Genomic DNA, 16,759 nt, shown 5'->3' on the forward strand with positions numbered 1-16,759 from the left:
CGTGCCTGTGTCATCTGTGGGGTTGGGTGCCGGTGGAGCTAAGGGCAGGAATTCTTTCTCAAGGGAGATGTATCCTGAAGAAGAGCGGTCTGCAGTGTGACGCATCTGTAAGTGGCCTATGGGCAGCGCCCATACAGATTATGGATGTGTTAGGAGGCCTGAGCCTGGACACCTGCATCACTTCTTTGGTTGCCAGCTCTACCCTTCTTGGTCCTCCCAGGCCCTGAGCACGCACTCTGGCTTCAGACAAAAGTCAGGAGATGCTTTTCCCTCCTCACCCTGTAGGCCCTGCTTCAGCCTCCTCCGAGTACATGCAGTTTGGGTTAATGAACCTGCCGGTCTTGAAAGGGTAACGCTCCTCATGTGTGTGAGGGTTGGGCTTTCTGTGGGTGGGAGATAGGATGGGTGTGGAGGCCAGTACCTGGAGCATAGGAGATTGAATGAGTGTGAATGGATGCGTCGGGGAGGATCAGTGAAACACAAGGTGATGTGTCAGTTCAAGGGAGGCTGAGCTCAGTGGGTGGATCCCAGGTGGGTGGATCTGAGCTTGGGGAGCTGCTGAGGCTGTGGGTCCATCTCTGTTGTGGAGAGTGCTGGGTTGGGCTGGTCCCTGCTGAGCAGTGGGAGGACAGCTTGCAGCACAGGCTCCTCTGCTTGACTGTCCTGGGCTGAGCTGGGCCTGTTTGTGTACATGTGCATGTCAAGATCTCTGCAAGGTAGTGGCAGGACCTAGGTCAGTCTGGCTCTCCATTGATCCTTGCACATCTGGTTCTGTGAGGCAGATACGTGCAACAAACATCCTAAAAATGTGTATTGTAGCAGTACAAAAATTGTAACAATTTTGATTCAATTTCAGACTTGAAAAGTTGCAAGAATATATAGCACAAAGAACTTTAAAATACTCTTACCCGACCTCAGCTCACATTTTGCCCCAATTGCTTTAATTCTGTCTCTATACACACTTTTTTTTCTGATCCATTAGGATCAAGTTAGAGATGGGCCCTTTTGTTCCAAATATTTTATTGTCAGTTTGCTAAGAACAAGCATAACTGCAGATCAATGATCATAATCGGGAAGTCTAACATTGATATCATACTGTTACCTAATCCATAGTCCATTGTAAAATCTTGCCAATTTTCCCAATAATATCTTCCATAGTTTTCTTTCCTGGTTCAGAATCCAACCCAGAAGTACTACATCTAGTTCTCATGTCCTTCAGCCTTCTTTCCATGTCTGTCTTGGAAAAGTATTGGCTGATTTTGTAGAATGTCCTTCAATTTGGGTTTGATGTCGGCTCACAATTAGATTTAATTGAGCTTTTTTGTGTAGGAATACAGATGGTCCCTGACTTAAAATGGTTCGATTTAAGATTTTTTGACTTTAGGATGGTGTGAAAGTGATATTATTCAGTAGAAACTACTTCAAATACGGAATTTTGATCTTTTCCCAGGCTAGTGATACGTGGTAGGGCTCATGATTCTGGGCGGTGGCAGTGAGCCACAGACCCTAGTCAGCTATGTGATCTCAAAGGTAAACCCAACAATACACAACTCTTTTTTTGTACCCATACAAACATTGTTTCACTTTCAGTACAGCATTCAATACGTGAGATACCCAATACTTTATTATAAAATGGGCTTTGTGTTAGATGATTTTGCCTAACTGTAGGCTAATGTGTTAGGACATTAGAAGTAGCCTCAGCTAAGCTATGATGATCAGTAGGTTGTGTATTAAATGTATTTGTGACTTAGGGTATTTTCAATCTACGATGGGTTTATGGCAACATAACCCCATCATAAGTCAAGGAAGATGTGTACCACAGAAGAGATATTGTGTACTTGATGCATCATATTGGGAGGCACAGAATACTTGGTGAGTTTTAGTGATGTTTACTTTGAGCACTTGGATTAAGGGGCATCTGTCAAGTTTCTCCACTGTAAGTTATAAGGAGGTATTTCGAGGCTAAATATCCTGTTCTTCAACTTTTCACTCACTAGTTAATAGCATCTATTAATATTTTAACTCCGTTATTACCTTTATATTTATTAGTATTGTACAGTAAGGAAGAGCTTTCTCTTAAAACTTTTTCTTTCCATTTTTGGATGTGGAGTCGGGCATTCTCAGCAAATACTCTTGCCTTCTAAATACAGCTCCGTATAAAGAAGCCTTTCCTCTTGGTTTTTGGTGTCAATGATGAGGAAAGGGGTGGGCTTTCTGTATGGGGGGAGAAATTAGAGCTGGGTTAAAATTACCAATGGGTAAGAAAATTAACAAAATGCCAAACCAGCAACAAGGCCATTTGCTGTGATGTTTGCCACACTCGCCTACTAGGAGGCAGTGTCATTGCTATTCCACATCTGCCTGGCTCCTCTACCTCTAGGCCCTGTGCTCTAGATAACTTAAGATGAGGGATGGGAAGGGTTGGGGGAGGAGGAGGGAGCCGACTTGGGCTGCACGAAGAAGCTGTTTATCTTCCATCAGTGTTGAGGAGCTTCTCTAGGCCTTAGTTCTTTCATCTGTAAAATAAGACCTGTGCTCATTAGAACTTCCTGTGGAGCTTGTTAAAAGCAGGTGGCCAGGCCCTGCCCCTGATTTGGGCTGTGATTTGTGTGTTCAGGAGGTGGGTGGGGCCTGCGTGGGTGTTTCCACAGGTACTTGCTGGCAGTTCCAATCCCAGTTGGGTTTGGAAACTGCCAGCCTAGCAACTAGCACTGGCTGGCCCACGGTGCAGTCTCCCATGTTTGGGGTCAGATAATGCTCTTCGCATAAAATAGACAAGAGAGTCTTCTGCCTTCTGTGTCACAGATTCTGCTTCTTCAAGATTTGAAAGGCCCCAGGAAAGTTTTGGAGGTAATTATCTTCTTTTTTTCTATATTGCCCTTAGTTGTGTTAAAGTATAATTTTCAACAAAGTGAAATGGCTCTCATACAGATGGATATAAAATGAACACATGTTAAGCATTTTTAAAAACTCAAAGAACTGAGATGTTACAGTCAGTTCAAAGGAGAAGTCAAGGACAAATTTGGAGTAAAAGAACGTTGAAATGAATTTATAAATGGACACGAGACTGACTTCTTCCACAGGAGGGAAGTCAGCTGAACCTCTACCCAACAGAATTTATTTATTTGCCTTTGTCTATAGATAAGAATTATTTGTATTATCAGGTATCTATAACTTACAGAGTTGTAAAATAGCTCCAAGGCAGTGAAAGGTGCAGAGCCTCTCTATAGAATCCAAATCAAAACCCAGGTTGTTGCTCTTAACAGTTGAAGCACAAATTTCCCCCTCTATCTGTAAATTCATATTCTCTGTATTGCTTATGTTGTTAATATTTTTAATTTTATTAGTATATAATTAATTATAGTTTTCTCATAATTAGGAAAACTCCGTTATTATGTGTCATTTTAAATGTTATGTTTGTTTTCTTTTCTAAATTAAACTTGTCAGATGTTTATTTTATCCATAGTTTCAAAGAACTAGCACTTGGAGATGTAACTTTCTTTTGACTTTACTTTTACTTTCCTCATTAGATACTGGAAAAAAACATGGATTCAATTGTGAGGAATGTGAGTAAAGCTCATTTTCTTTTTCAACTGCAGGGGTCAGCAAACTATGCGCAGCTGCCTGTTTATGGGTAAGCCATGAACTAAGAATGGTTTTTCACATTTCTAAATGCTTTAAAACAATAGCAACAACAAGAGGAGAATACTGTGGCCTGTGGAAACCATACGAAATTCAAATCAGTGTCTACATACAGAGTTTCATTGGGGTGCAGCCACATTCATTTGTTTACAAATTGTAGATGGCTGTTTTCCTGATGCACTGGCTGAATTAAATAGTTGCCACAGAGACAGTATGCAGCAGTGTTATCACTTTGCAGTACAGACTGCAGTTATACATTTATAACTCAGTAGTGTTATGAGGGCCATACCTATCACCATATCGTGACATTTAATTTTTTTAAAATTATTAGTGCATACTTAACGTTAAAGAAAAAAGAGCCCCCCCCCCCGCCCCGTCTAAGAACGTGCAGGGCGACGGCGGCCGGGGTGGGGGTGCGCATGTGCCCTGGGCCCGGGCCCCCCGGGAACCATAATCCTGGAGGGACCCGCTCCCAGGAGTCATGTCCCTGCGCCCCGGCCCCCGGGAGACATAATCCATGCTCCCCGGCCGGGCCCCTAGGAACCGTGTCTACAAGTCCCGGGGGCCAGCGTGGCAGGGGCCGGCGTGGCAGGTGCTGGGCTCACTCCGGGAGGCGGCAGGCGCCGTGAGCCCCTTCCCGCAGGGGCGCCTGTGCCGCGGACCGGCGGCCGGGGATCGCGGGGATCGCGGGGGACAGGAGCGCAGCGGACAGAGAGGCCTGGGCGCCGCCGGTTCATGTTGCTGTTTACGCTGCGGGCGCGCAGTGCCCCCTGCCCGCCCGCCAGCCCGCTGCTCCCCCGCCCGCTCCAACATGCCCTCAGTGCGCCTGCCGCTGCGCCCCCAGGCGCTAGACCGCGCGGCCGCCATGGGGAATGGGATGAACAAGATCCTGTCTGGCCTGTATATCGGCAACTTCAAAGATGCTAGAGAAGAACAAGATGACACACATTCTGTCTCTGCACTACAGCGCCAGGCCAACATTGGAGGGGGTTAAATACCTGTGCATACCAGCAGCGGATTCACCATCTCAAAACCTGACAAGACATTTCAAAGAAAGTATTAAATTCATCCACTAGTGCGCCTGCGAGGTGAGGGCTGCCTTGTTCACTGCCTGGCTGGCGTCTCCAGGAGTGTGAGTCTGGTGGTTGCATACATCATGACGGTCACCGACTTCGGCTGGGAAGATGCCCTGTGCACTGTGCATGCAGGGAGGTCCTGTGCAAACCCCAACCTGGGCTTCCAGAGGCAGCTCCAGGAGTTTGAGGAGCACCAGGTCCATCACTTCCGCCAGTGGCTGAAGGAGGAGTACGGAGAGAGCCCTTTGCGGGATGCGGAAGAAACCAGAGGCCTTCTGGCCACCCCAGGAATTCTGAAGTACTGGGCCTCTCTCAGAAGACTGTAATGTACCTGAAATATTGCAAAGCCAGAGTTTAGGTGCTGCCCAGAAGAAAAGCAGACAGAGTTTAGGTGCTGCCCAGAAGAAAAGCAACCAGAGTTCATTTTTCAGCGTCCAGAAGTAATTTGTGAACTCACCTGTTTTCATTTTAAACAATATATTTGCAATTGTGTCATCAAAAGAAAGAAAAAGAAAACTGGGCTTTAAATGTTATGTTTTTAAGGTATGAGTAACCCATTCATTCGGTAGGCAAGGGAAGCTGTTTACCAATGGTGAGTTAATTTCTCTGGAAGAAACATGTGCAGAGTAAGTAAACTTATTTAAAACTATTAGCCTTTGGGTGAGAATGGTTGCTTAAAGGGGTGAGAATCGTTGCTTAAAGGGTTGAGAACATTGGGAGCAATATCAGTAGTCAATTCAAAACAAGGCAAATGATTTTGAATGGTTTTCCTTGGTTCTTGATGAGTCAAATGTTACCAATACTGCTCAGCTGTTATGCAAGGGTCAATGCCAACTTTGAAGAGTAAAGAATTAGCCTCTAGAATAATCTGCGTAGAACAGCTACAGGTGAGAATAATTTTAAAGATGAGAAATCACTGATTCAGTATAACCTGAAGTGGGAATTGGCTGAGCTAATGTTACAGCTGATTGTGGTAGAAATACATGCAGAGCAGAAAGGGCTTATTTGGACAGACTTCAAAGCTTGCAGAAAGGTAAAGTGTTTAAAACCTGTGTTATTCATTTTGTTACTCATTAATACGTATTCTGTAGAAAATATCTAAATTTCAATTATTGAACCAGTACTGTTAGCAGTGAATTTTACTCTCATAGAGTTAACCATCATCAGTTCCATGAATTTTGGTAGTTGTATTTAATTGTGGTAATGTTTTTTTAAACATATAATATTTGTTATTTTAACCATTCATAATTGTATAATTAGAGGCAATAAATATGTTTACGGTGTTATGGTAACCATCATCACTATGTCTAAAACTTTTTCCTCATCCCCAGCAAAAACCGTGTACTCGGTAACAATAACTCCCTATTCCCCATATCACATTTTGTTTATCCATTCATATTTTGGTGGACATTTTGGTTGCTTCTGCTTTTTGGTTGTTGTGCAGAATGCTGCTATGAACATGGGTGTACAAATATCTGTTTAAATCCCTGCTTTCAGTTATTTTGAGTATATCCAAGAACTGGAATTGCTAGTTCATGTGGTAAATCTATGTTTAATTTTTTAAGGAAATGCCGTACTATTTTCCACAGCAACTGCACTATTTTACATTCCTACCAGCAGTGTACAAGTTTCTCCACATCCTTGCCAAAACTTGTTACTTTCTGGGGTTTTTCTTGGTTTTGATTTTGTTCTTTTGATAATAGCCATCCTTGTGAGTGTGAAGTGGTATCTCATTGTAGTTTTGATTTGCATTTCCATAATGATTAGTGATATTGAGCATCTTTTTAGGTGTTTATTGGCCATATGTATATCTTCTATGAAGAAATGTCTGTTCAAGTTCTTTGTCAGTTTTTAAATTGGTTGTTACTGAGTTGTAGGAGTTCTTTGTATATTCTGGATATTAATTCTTTATCAGATATGATTTGCAAATATTTTCCCTCATTCTGTGTGTTATCTTTTCTCTCTGTTGATAATGTCCTTTGATACACAAAAGTTTTAACTTTTGACAGAGTTCAATGTGTTATTTTTTCTTTTATTGCTTATGCTTTTGGTGTCATATCTAAGAATCCTTTGCCAAATCCACAGGCATGAAGAATTACTCCTATGTTTTCTTTCAAGAATTTTATGGTTTTAGCCCTTATATTTAATCCTTTGATACATTTTGTGTTAATTTTTGTATATGGTATGAGGTAGGGGTCCAACTTCATTCTCTTGCATATGGAAGTCCTGTTGTCCCAGCATCATCTGTTAAAGAGACTATTCCTTTCCCATTGATTGGACTTGAGACCCTTGTCAAAAATCAGTTAGCCATAAATGTATGGGTTTGTTTCTGAACTCTCAGTTCTATTCCATTGGTCTATAAGTCTGTCCTTCTGTCAGTCCACAGCATTTTGATTACTGTAGCTTTGTAGTGAGCTACGAAGTGTGGGTCCTTCCACTTTGTTCTTTTTTAAGATTTTTTTTTTTTTGTCTACCTGGGCTGTATAAGTTTGCTAGTGCTGCCATACAGAATACCACAGACTTAAACGGAGATTTATTTTCTTACAGTTCTGGAGGCTAGAAGTCCAAGATGAAGATGTAAGCAGGTTTGATTTCTCCCGAGGCCTCTCTTCTTGCCTTGGAGCTGGCTGTCTTCTTGCTATGTCCTCACATGCTCTTAGCCCTGGTCTCTCTGTATCCAAATTTCCTCATCTAATAAGGACACCGGTCAGATTAGACTAGGGCCCACCCTAATGGACTCACTGTAACATAATTACCTCTTTAAAGGCCCTGTCTGCAAATACAGTCACATTCTGAGGTACTGGAGTTAAGGCTTCTGCATATGAATTTTGGGGAATACAGTTCAGCCTATTACATGGACTCCATGCACTGAATTTGAGAATCAGCTTTTCCATTTCTGCAAAAAAAGCCCACTGGAATTTTAATAGGAGTTGCTCTGAATTTTGTAGATGGCTTTGGGTAGTATTGACATCTCGACAGTATTAAGTCTTCCAGTCCATGAGCATGGGATCTCTTTCCACTTATTTAGATCTTCTTTAATTTCTTAGAGGAATATTTTGTAATTTTCAGGGAACAAGCCTTTCACTCCTTGCTTAAGTTTATTCCCAGGCATTTTATTCTTTTAGATTGTGCTATTGTAGTATAATAAGAAATACATATTTGGTCTTTCTCCCCAGTTCTTGGCATAAAATCTTCTAAAACCCTTGGAATTTCCTGAGTATTATTCATAATAAGCCCCTTTCAACCATACCTGAGTTTATGCTAATGAGGTGACTCTTGGTGGGCTGTAGATCACTTCAGGATGGGGGCTAGTTGCTAGAGGAACCAACCATGTGAATAGAGGATTGGAACTTTTTAGCCCCACCCCCTGACCTCTGTGGAGGGGAGGGGGCTGGAAATTGAGTTAATCACCAATAGCCAATGATTTAATCCATCACGTCTACATATTTGAACCTCCATAAAAACTCTTAAGTGATGGGGTTTGGAGAGCTTCCAGGTTGGTGAATGTGTGCTGGGAGGGTGGCACATCCCAAACTCCTTGGGGACAGAAAATCCTGTGCTGAGGATCCTTCCAGACCTCACCCTCTGTACCTCTTGGTCTGGCTGTTCATTTGTATCCTTTATAATAAACCAGTAATAGTAAAGTTTATCTCCAAGTTCTGTGAGCTGTTATAGCAAATTACTGAACCTGAGTTGGAGTCATGGGAACCCCCAGTTTGTAGCCAAATCAGACAGAAGTATGGGTAACCTGGGGACTCAAAACTTGTGACTAGCCTCTGAAGTAGGGGAATTGAGATTTTAATCTGTGGGGTCTGTGCTAACTCTGGGTAGTGAGTGTCAGAAGTGAAATAAGTTGTAGGGCACCCAGTTGGTGTCTACAGAGAACTGGCGAATTGCTTGGTGTGGAAAACCCACACATAGATATTATTGTAAATTGAATTGATTTCTCAGTTTTCTTTTCTAATTATTCATCACTGGTATATAGAAACAACTGATTTTTGCAATTTTGCTGAATTTGTTGATTCACTCTAGTAACTTTCTTGTACATTCCTTGGGATTTTCCATGTGTAGGATCATGTCACCTGCAGATAGTTTTACTTCTTCATTCCCAATTTGGATGCCTTTTATTTCTTTTCTTGTTTAATTGCTCTGCTAGAATTTCTAGTACAGTGTTAAATAGCAGTGGTGAAAGCAGGCATTCTTGTCTCATTCATGAAATTACAAGTAAAAAGCTTTCAATCTCTCATCGTGAAGCATAATGTTAGCTGTGGTTTTTTTCATAAATGCCCTTTATCATGTTGAGGAATCTTCCCTCTATTCCTAGTTTTTCTGAGAGTTTTTATAATGAAAGAGTGTTGGCTTTTGTAAATGCCTTTTCTGTATCAATTGAGATGACAGTATGTTGTTTTTTTCTTCTACTACTGTGATATATTACGTTCATTTTTCTCTTATGTTGAACCCTTGCATTTCTATTATAAATTCCACTTTGTCATGGTATATAATCCTTTTAATGTGCTCAGTTTGGTTTGCTAGTATTTTGTTGAGGATCTTTGCATTGATATTCATAACGGATTGATTTGTAATTTTCTTTTTTGTGATGGTCTTAATATGGCTTTGGTATTAGGGAAATGCTGACCCCATAGAATGAGATGGAAAGTGTTCTCCTAGTTTATTTCTTTGAAGAGTTTGAGAAGGACTGGTGTTAATTGTTCTTTAAATTTTTGGTAGAATTTACCAGTGAATCCATGTGGTCCTCGACTTTTCTTTGTTGGGAAATTTTTGATTACTGATTCAATGTTTTTACTTGTTATAGGGCTAGTGAGATTTTCTGTTTCTTCAGTCAATTTAGGTAATTTGTGTGTTTCTAGGAATTTGTCCGTTTCATCTAGGTTATCCAATTTTAGAACCCAAAGAAGGATTCCAGTTTTTTTTGTTGTTGTTGTTTGTTATATTTATTTTTGGCTGTGTTGGGTCTTCGTTTCTGTGCAAGGGCTTTCTCCAGTTGGGGCAAGTGGGGGCCATTCTTCATCACGGTGCGCGGGCCTCTCACTGTCGCGGCCTCTCCTGTTGCGGAGCACAGGCTCCAGACGCGCAGGCTCAGTAGTTGTGTCTCACGGGCTTAGTTGCTCTGTGGCATGTGGGATCTTCCCAGACCAGGGCTCGAACCTGTGTCCCCTGCATTGGCAGGCAGATTGTTAACCACTGCGCCACCAGGGAAGCCCTCCAGTTTTTTCTTCTGTTAAACCTTGGCTATTAGGAGCTAGGGAGTGAGAAAATGTGTATGTATGCATGGATAGTTGAATATAAATATATAAAAATGTATTTTTATTTATAAAAGTGCAATTTGATTTAGGACTTCAACCTAACAAATTCAGCTAGCAAAGCAAGATATTTTCCTTCTTAAAAGAAAATGAATTTTTTTTAATTTTTAAGATTGTTTTTAATTATTTGAACAGGCAGCACGTCACATGGTTCACAATTCAAAAGATAAAAATGAGCTTACAGTGAGCAGTCTCCATCCAACTCATGTCCTCCAGCCTTCTAGTTCCCCCCTTTGCACATGGAGCCCTGTTGTCAGTTTCTTTTGTGTCCTAGATATGTTACATGTATATGTGATGGGTTTTAAAGTGTGTCCACACATTATTAAAGCCCCCTCCCTTCAAGAGGTGTAGGTTTCATCCCTCCTCTTGGTTATGGGCTGGACTTAGTGACTCCCTTATAACTAATAGAACATGACAGAAGTGATAGTGTGTAACATCCAAGACTAAGTCATTAATATATTTTGTGACCTCCTCCTTGCTCTTTCTTGGATCAATTGCTCTGCGGCAAGCCAGCTGCCATGTTGCAAAGACACTGAGGAACTGAGGCCTCCCGGTAACAGCAATGTAAGAAACTCATCTTGGAAGTAGACAGACCCTCCAGCCCCAGTGAAACTTTCAGATGACTGCAGCCTGGATAACACCTTTTTTTTCTTTTTAAAGAGTTTCCGGGTTTCTATTTTATTTATTTTATTTTTTTGGCCACGCCGTGCAGCTTGTAAGATCTTAGTTTCCCAACCAGGGATCAAACCCATGCCCCCAGCAGTGGAAGCATGGGGTCCCAACCACTGGACCGCCAGGGAAATCCCAACATCTTATTTTTAAAAATTGAGATATAATTCATATACCATATAATTTTCCCTTTTGAAGTATAAATATAGTGGTTTTTAGTATATTCATAAAATTGTGCAACTCTCACTGCTGTATAACTTCAGAACATGTTCAGTACCTCCAAAAGAAGCCTCATACCAATTCACTCCCCATTTCCCCACCCCCAGCCCATGGCAACCACTAATCTACTCTTAATTTCTATGGATTTGCCTGGAAGTTTCATATAAATGGAATTGTATAATATATGGCCTTTTGTGTCTGGCTTCCTTCACTTAGCATAATGTTTTCAAGGTTCATCCATGTTGTACTTCATTCCTTTGTATGGCTGGATAATATTCCAGTGCATGGATAGTACCACATTTTGTTTATATATTCATCAGTTTATGAACATTTGGGTTGTTTCCATTTTTTAGTTATTGTGAATAATGCTGCTATGAAATGTATAAAAATTTTTGTGTGAACATATGTTTTCATTTCACTTGAGTATATTACTTAGGAGTGCAATTGTTGGGGTCACATGGTAACTTGATGTTTAACTTTTTGAAAAATTGCAAAACTGTTTTCCAAAGTAGCTGCGCCATTTTACATTCCAACCAGCAATGTATGGGGATTCCAGTTCCTCCACATTCTCACCAAAACTTGTTATTAACTGCCTTTTTTGATGACGCCATCCTAATATGTGTGAAGTGGTATCTTATTGTAGTTTTGTTTTGCATTTCTCTGGTGGTTAAGGATGTTGAGCATCTGCTCATGTGCTTATTGACCATTTGTATATATTCTTTGAAGAAATGTCTATTCAAATCCTTTGCTCATTTAAAAACTGGATTATTTATCTTTTATTGTTGAGTTGTAAGAATTCTTTATATATTCTGATTTCTACGACCTTATCAGATACATGATTTGCAAATACTTTCTCTCATTCTATCAATTGTTTTTTCACATTTCTGATAGTGTCCTTTGAAGCACAGAGTTCTAAGTTTTGATGAAATCCAATTTATGTTTTTTAAAGTTCTGTAGTTTTACCTCACATGTTTAGGTTCTTGACCCGTTTTGTGTTAATTTTTGTATGTTGTGTGAGGTAGTGGGTCCAATTTCATTCTTTTGTGTGTAGATATACAGTTATCCCAGCCCCATTTGTTGAAGACTGTTCTTTTCCCCATTGAAAGGTCTTGGCACCCTTGTAGGAAATCAGTTAATCATAAATGTAAGGGTTTATTTCTGGACTCTGAATTCTATTCCATTAACTTATGCCTATCCTTATGCCAGTATTACACAGTCTTGATTACTGTAGCCTTATAGAAAGTTTTAAAATCAGGAACTGTGTGTATTCCAACTTCGTTATTCTTTTTCAAGATTGTTTTGGTTATTCAGGTCTTCAGTGTTTCCATATGAATTTTTAGGATCAGCTTGTCAGTTACTGCAAAAAAAAAAAAACAGCAGTTGGGCCTTTAAAAGGGATTGCATTGAATCCATAAATCAATTTGTGGACTTTATTAGTTTCCTAGGGCTGCCATAGTAAAAACCACAAACTGGGTGGCTTAAAACAATAGAAATTTATTGTCTTATAGTTCTGGAGGTTAGAAGTCTGAAATCAAGGTGTCTTCAGCGCCATGCTTCCTCTGAAACCTATAGGTGAATCGTTTCTTGTCTCTTCCTGGCATCTTTTTATAAGGACACCAACCATATTGATTTAGGGGCACACCCTATTCCAGTATGACCTCATCTTAACTAATTACATTTACAAATGATCCTATTACAAATAAGGTCACATTCTGAGGCACTAGGGTTAAGATGTGAACGTATTGTTTTGGGCAGGACACAGTTCAACCCTTAACAGGGACTACTGTGTGCCTAACAGTATTAAGTCTTCCAATGCATGAACATGGGATATTTTTCAACTTATTTATTTCAGTGATACTTTGTAGTTTTCAGTATACAAGCCTTGTACTTCTTTATTCCTAAGTAATTTTATTCTTTTTGATGCTATTATAAATGGAATTTTCTTAATTTCATTTTTTAAAATTGAAGTGTAGTTGATTTACAATATTGTGTTCGTTTCGGGCGTACAGCAAAGTGATTCGGTTATACATATATATGTGTGTGTATATATATTCTTTTTTTCGATTCTTTCCCATTATAGTTTATTACAAGATTTTGAATATAGTTCCTTAACTTCATTTTTTGATTCTATAGCAATAGACTTGACGTTTTTTCTTTTTGGCTGCACTAGGTCTTATTTGCAGCATGCGGGATCTTTTATTAGTTGCAGCATGTGAACTCTTAGTTGCCGCATGTGAGATATAGTTCCCTGACCAGGGATCGAACCTGGGCCCCCTGCATTGGGAGCACAGAGTCTTAGGCAGTGGACCACCAGGGAAGTCCCTACACTTGATTTTTATATGATTGAAATTGTATCTTGCAACCTTGCTACTGTTGGGGAGAAGGACATTTCCCCCCTACCCCTCTTGAGTTCTTCAGGCTGGTATAATAATTAAATTGACACAAAACAGATTAACAGGAGGAAAAAAAAATAATTTGTACACGTGGAGGTCTCATAGAAATGGGACCCTCAAAGTGACCAAAGCAGGCTGTTTATATATCATTTTTAAACAAAGAAACAATTATTTGTGAAAATTTAAAAAAGGGCCTTGTGCTTGGGGTTGCAGAGTAATAAAGAAGTAGCAAAATGTGTTTATACAGCTTTCTTAGCCTTGAATTCTCTAGCTCTGATGATAAGGATGCTTTCTATCTTCTTGGTATAGGGAGGATACTTACACATGGGAGATTTTTTTCCCCCCCTTTCAGGGGGAAATAGGTCAGAGTATTTTTTATATCATTTTTTTCTGCTAGCTGTTTCTTAAGTAATTTTAATTCAAAAAAATCAATATGCCGTGTGACATACCTTGTGGTGGCCTGCTCTGAGCCCCAACCCTAGCTCTAATGGGTTTTTGTGTGTGTGTATTCCTTAAGATTTTCTATATACAAGATTATATTATCTGCAAATAGACATAATTTTTCCTTTCCAATCTGTAGGCCTTTTCTTTCTTTTTCCTTTTTTTGCCTATTTGTCCTAGTGAGTACCTCCAGTACATTGCCTCAGAACAGTGTTGAATAGAAGTAGTGAGAGCAGATATCTTTGATCTTAGGGAGAGAGTTTCCAGTATTTCACCATTAAGCATGATGTCAGCTGTGGGTTTTTTGTGATGCCCTTTATCAGGTTGAGGAAGTTCCCTTCTATTCCTAGTTTATTAGTGTTTTTATCATAAGAGAGAGTTGAATTTTGTCAAATGCTTTTTCTGTGCTTATTGAGACAATCATGTAGTTATTCTTTATTCTATCAATAAAATGTTTTACAATGATTTTCCTACATTGGACCAATCTTGCATTCCTGAGATAAATATCACTTTTTTGTATGTTGCTGCATTCAGTTTGCTGTTTTTTAGTAGAGGGTTTTTACATTTATATTCATAAATGATATTGGTTTATAGTTCTCTTGTGATATCTTTGTCTGGTTTTGGTATCAGGGTAATACCTCACAAAATGAGTTTGGAAGTGTTCCTTCCTCTTCTGTTTCTAGGAAGAATTTGAGAGGGATTGGTGTTAATTCTTTTTTAGGTGTTTGGTAGAATTCAGGGGTGAAGCCATCTGGTCCTGAGTTTTTCTTTGTGGGAAACTTTTTGATCACTCATTCTATCTCTGCTTATTGTAGGTCTATTCAACTTTTCTATTTTTTACTGAGTCAGTTTCATTAATTTGTGTCTTTCTAGGAATTTGTACATTTCACCTGGTTATCTAATGTGTTGTTATATAGTTATTCATAGTATTCTCTTATAAAACTTATTTCTGTAAGGTTGGTAGCAGTGTGACCACACCCCCCCCCCCATCTTTCATTCATGATTTTAACAGTTTACGTCTTTTCTCTTTTTTGTCAGTCTAGCCTGAAGTTTTTCAATTTGTTCTTCTTTCAAAGAATCAACTTCTGGTCTTGTTGATTTTTCTCTATAGTTTTCCTATTTTTATTGCATTTACTTCTGCTATAATCTTTATTATTTCTTTCCTAATGTTTGCTTTGGTTAGTTTGCACTTCTTTTATTGGGGTGGCCAAAAAGTTCATCGGGGTTTTCCCATAACATCTGAATGAACTTTTTGGCCAACCCAAACACTAACGTATTAAGAACCTATTGATTTGAGTTGTCTTCTTTTTTATTGTATGATTTACAGCTGTAAATTTTTCTGTAAGCACTACTTTCACTCCATTCCATAAATTTTAGCCTCGTATGTTTTCATTTTCATTCATCTCAAAGTATTTTCTAATTTCTCTTGTGACTTATTCATTGATCTATTGGTGATTTAAGATTGTGTTAATTTCTGCATATTTGTGAATTTCCAAATTTTCCTGTTACTGATTTCTAGTTTCATTCCATTTTGGTCAGAGAAAGTACTTTGTACGAGTTCAGTTCTTTTAAACTTATTGAGACTTACATCATGGCCTATCATATGGCATATCCTGAAGAATGTTCCATGTATAATAGAGAGGAATGTGTATACTTCTGTTGTTGGATGCAGTGTTCTATAGATGCATTCTAAGTGGTTGCCTTATAGTGTTGTTCAAATCGTCTGTTTCCTTGTTGATCTTCTGTCTACTCATTTTATCCATAATTGAAAGTGGAGTATTGAAGACTCCAACAATTATTGTTAAATTGTCTAATTCTCCCTTCAGTTCTGTCAGTTTTTGCTTCATGTATTTTGGTGTTCTGTTATTAGGTACATATGTTTATAATTGTTATATCTTCTTGAGAGAGTGTCCCTTTTATCATGATAAAATGTCCTTCTTTGTCCCTAGTAACAATTTTTGTTTTAAAGTGTATTTTGTCTGATATTAGTATAGCCACTTCAGTTCTCTTTCAGTTACTGTCTGAATGGTATATTGTTTTCTCTCCTTTTGGTTTCAACCTATTTGTGTCTGAATCTAAAGTGTGTCTCTTGTAGATAGCCTAAGGTTTGATTGTTTTTTAAAAATCCCTTATGACAATCTCCACCTTAATCGTAGTGTTTAATCCATTTATATTGAGTGTACTCACTGTAGAGGTGGAATTTATGCCTTCCTTTTGGCTATTTGTTTCCTGTATGTCTTATGTCTTTTTTATTCCTCTGTTTCTCCATGACTGCCTTCTTTGTGTTAAGTACATATCCTCTAGTGCACCATTTTAATACCTTGTCATTTCTTTTATTATATAATATCTTTTGAGTTATTTTCTTAGTGGTTGTTCTGGATATCTTAATTTATAATAATCTATTCAATAGTTAAGATTAATTTTATTTCAGTAATATACAAAATTTTGCTCCTATATAGCTCTGTTTCTCCCTTCCTTTGTGTTATTATCATCCACATTAAATCTTTATATATTGGATGCCCATCCACATCTCACTGCCATGTCATGTCACTGCCTTCTGGCTTCCACAGTTTATGATGAGAAATCAGCTGCTAATCTTATTGAGGATGTCTCGCACATGATATGTGCCATTTCTCTCTGGTGGCCTTTAAGACTCTCTCCTTGTCTCCAGCTTTCAATAGTTTGATTACAATGTGTCTTGGTATGGCTCTCTTTGAGTTTATACTACTTGGAGTTCATTGAGCTTCTTGGGTCTGTAGGCAAATGTTTTTCATCAAATTTGGGAAATTTTCTGCCATTATTCCTTTAAATATTCTTTCTGGTCTTTCTTTTCTCCTTCTAGTATTCTCATTATGCATATGTTGGTACACTTGCTGTCCCAGAGGTCTCTGAGGCTTTGTTCAGTTTTCTTTATTTTTTTTCTCCTTTCTATTCCTCAAGACTGGTAAGCCCAATTTACCTATCCTCAAGATCACTGATTCCTTCCTCCACCTGCTGA

At 39.1% G+C, this 16,759-nt stretch overlaps 1 pseudogene; it reads left to right on the forward strand.

Moving 5' to 3' along the window:
• The first annotated feature begins 4,336 nt into the window (after nucleotides 1-4,336).
• On the forward strand, nucleotides 4,337-5,914 carry LOC132419729 (dual specificity protein phosphatase 22 pseudogene; annotated as a pseudogene).
• Nucleotides 5,915-16,759: the final 10,845 nt, after the last annotated feature.

The sequence above is a fragment of the Delphinus delphis genome, chromosome 2 (genome assembly GCF_949987515.2).
Source record: "Delphinus delphis chromosome 2, mDelDel1.2, whole genome shotgun sequence".
NCBI classification, from domain to species: Eukaryota; Metazoa; Chordata; class Mammalia; order Artiodactyla; family Delphinidae; genus Delphinus; species Delphinus delphis.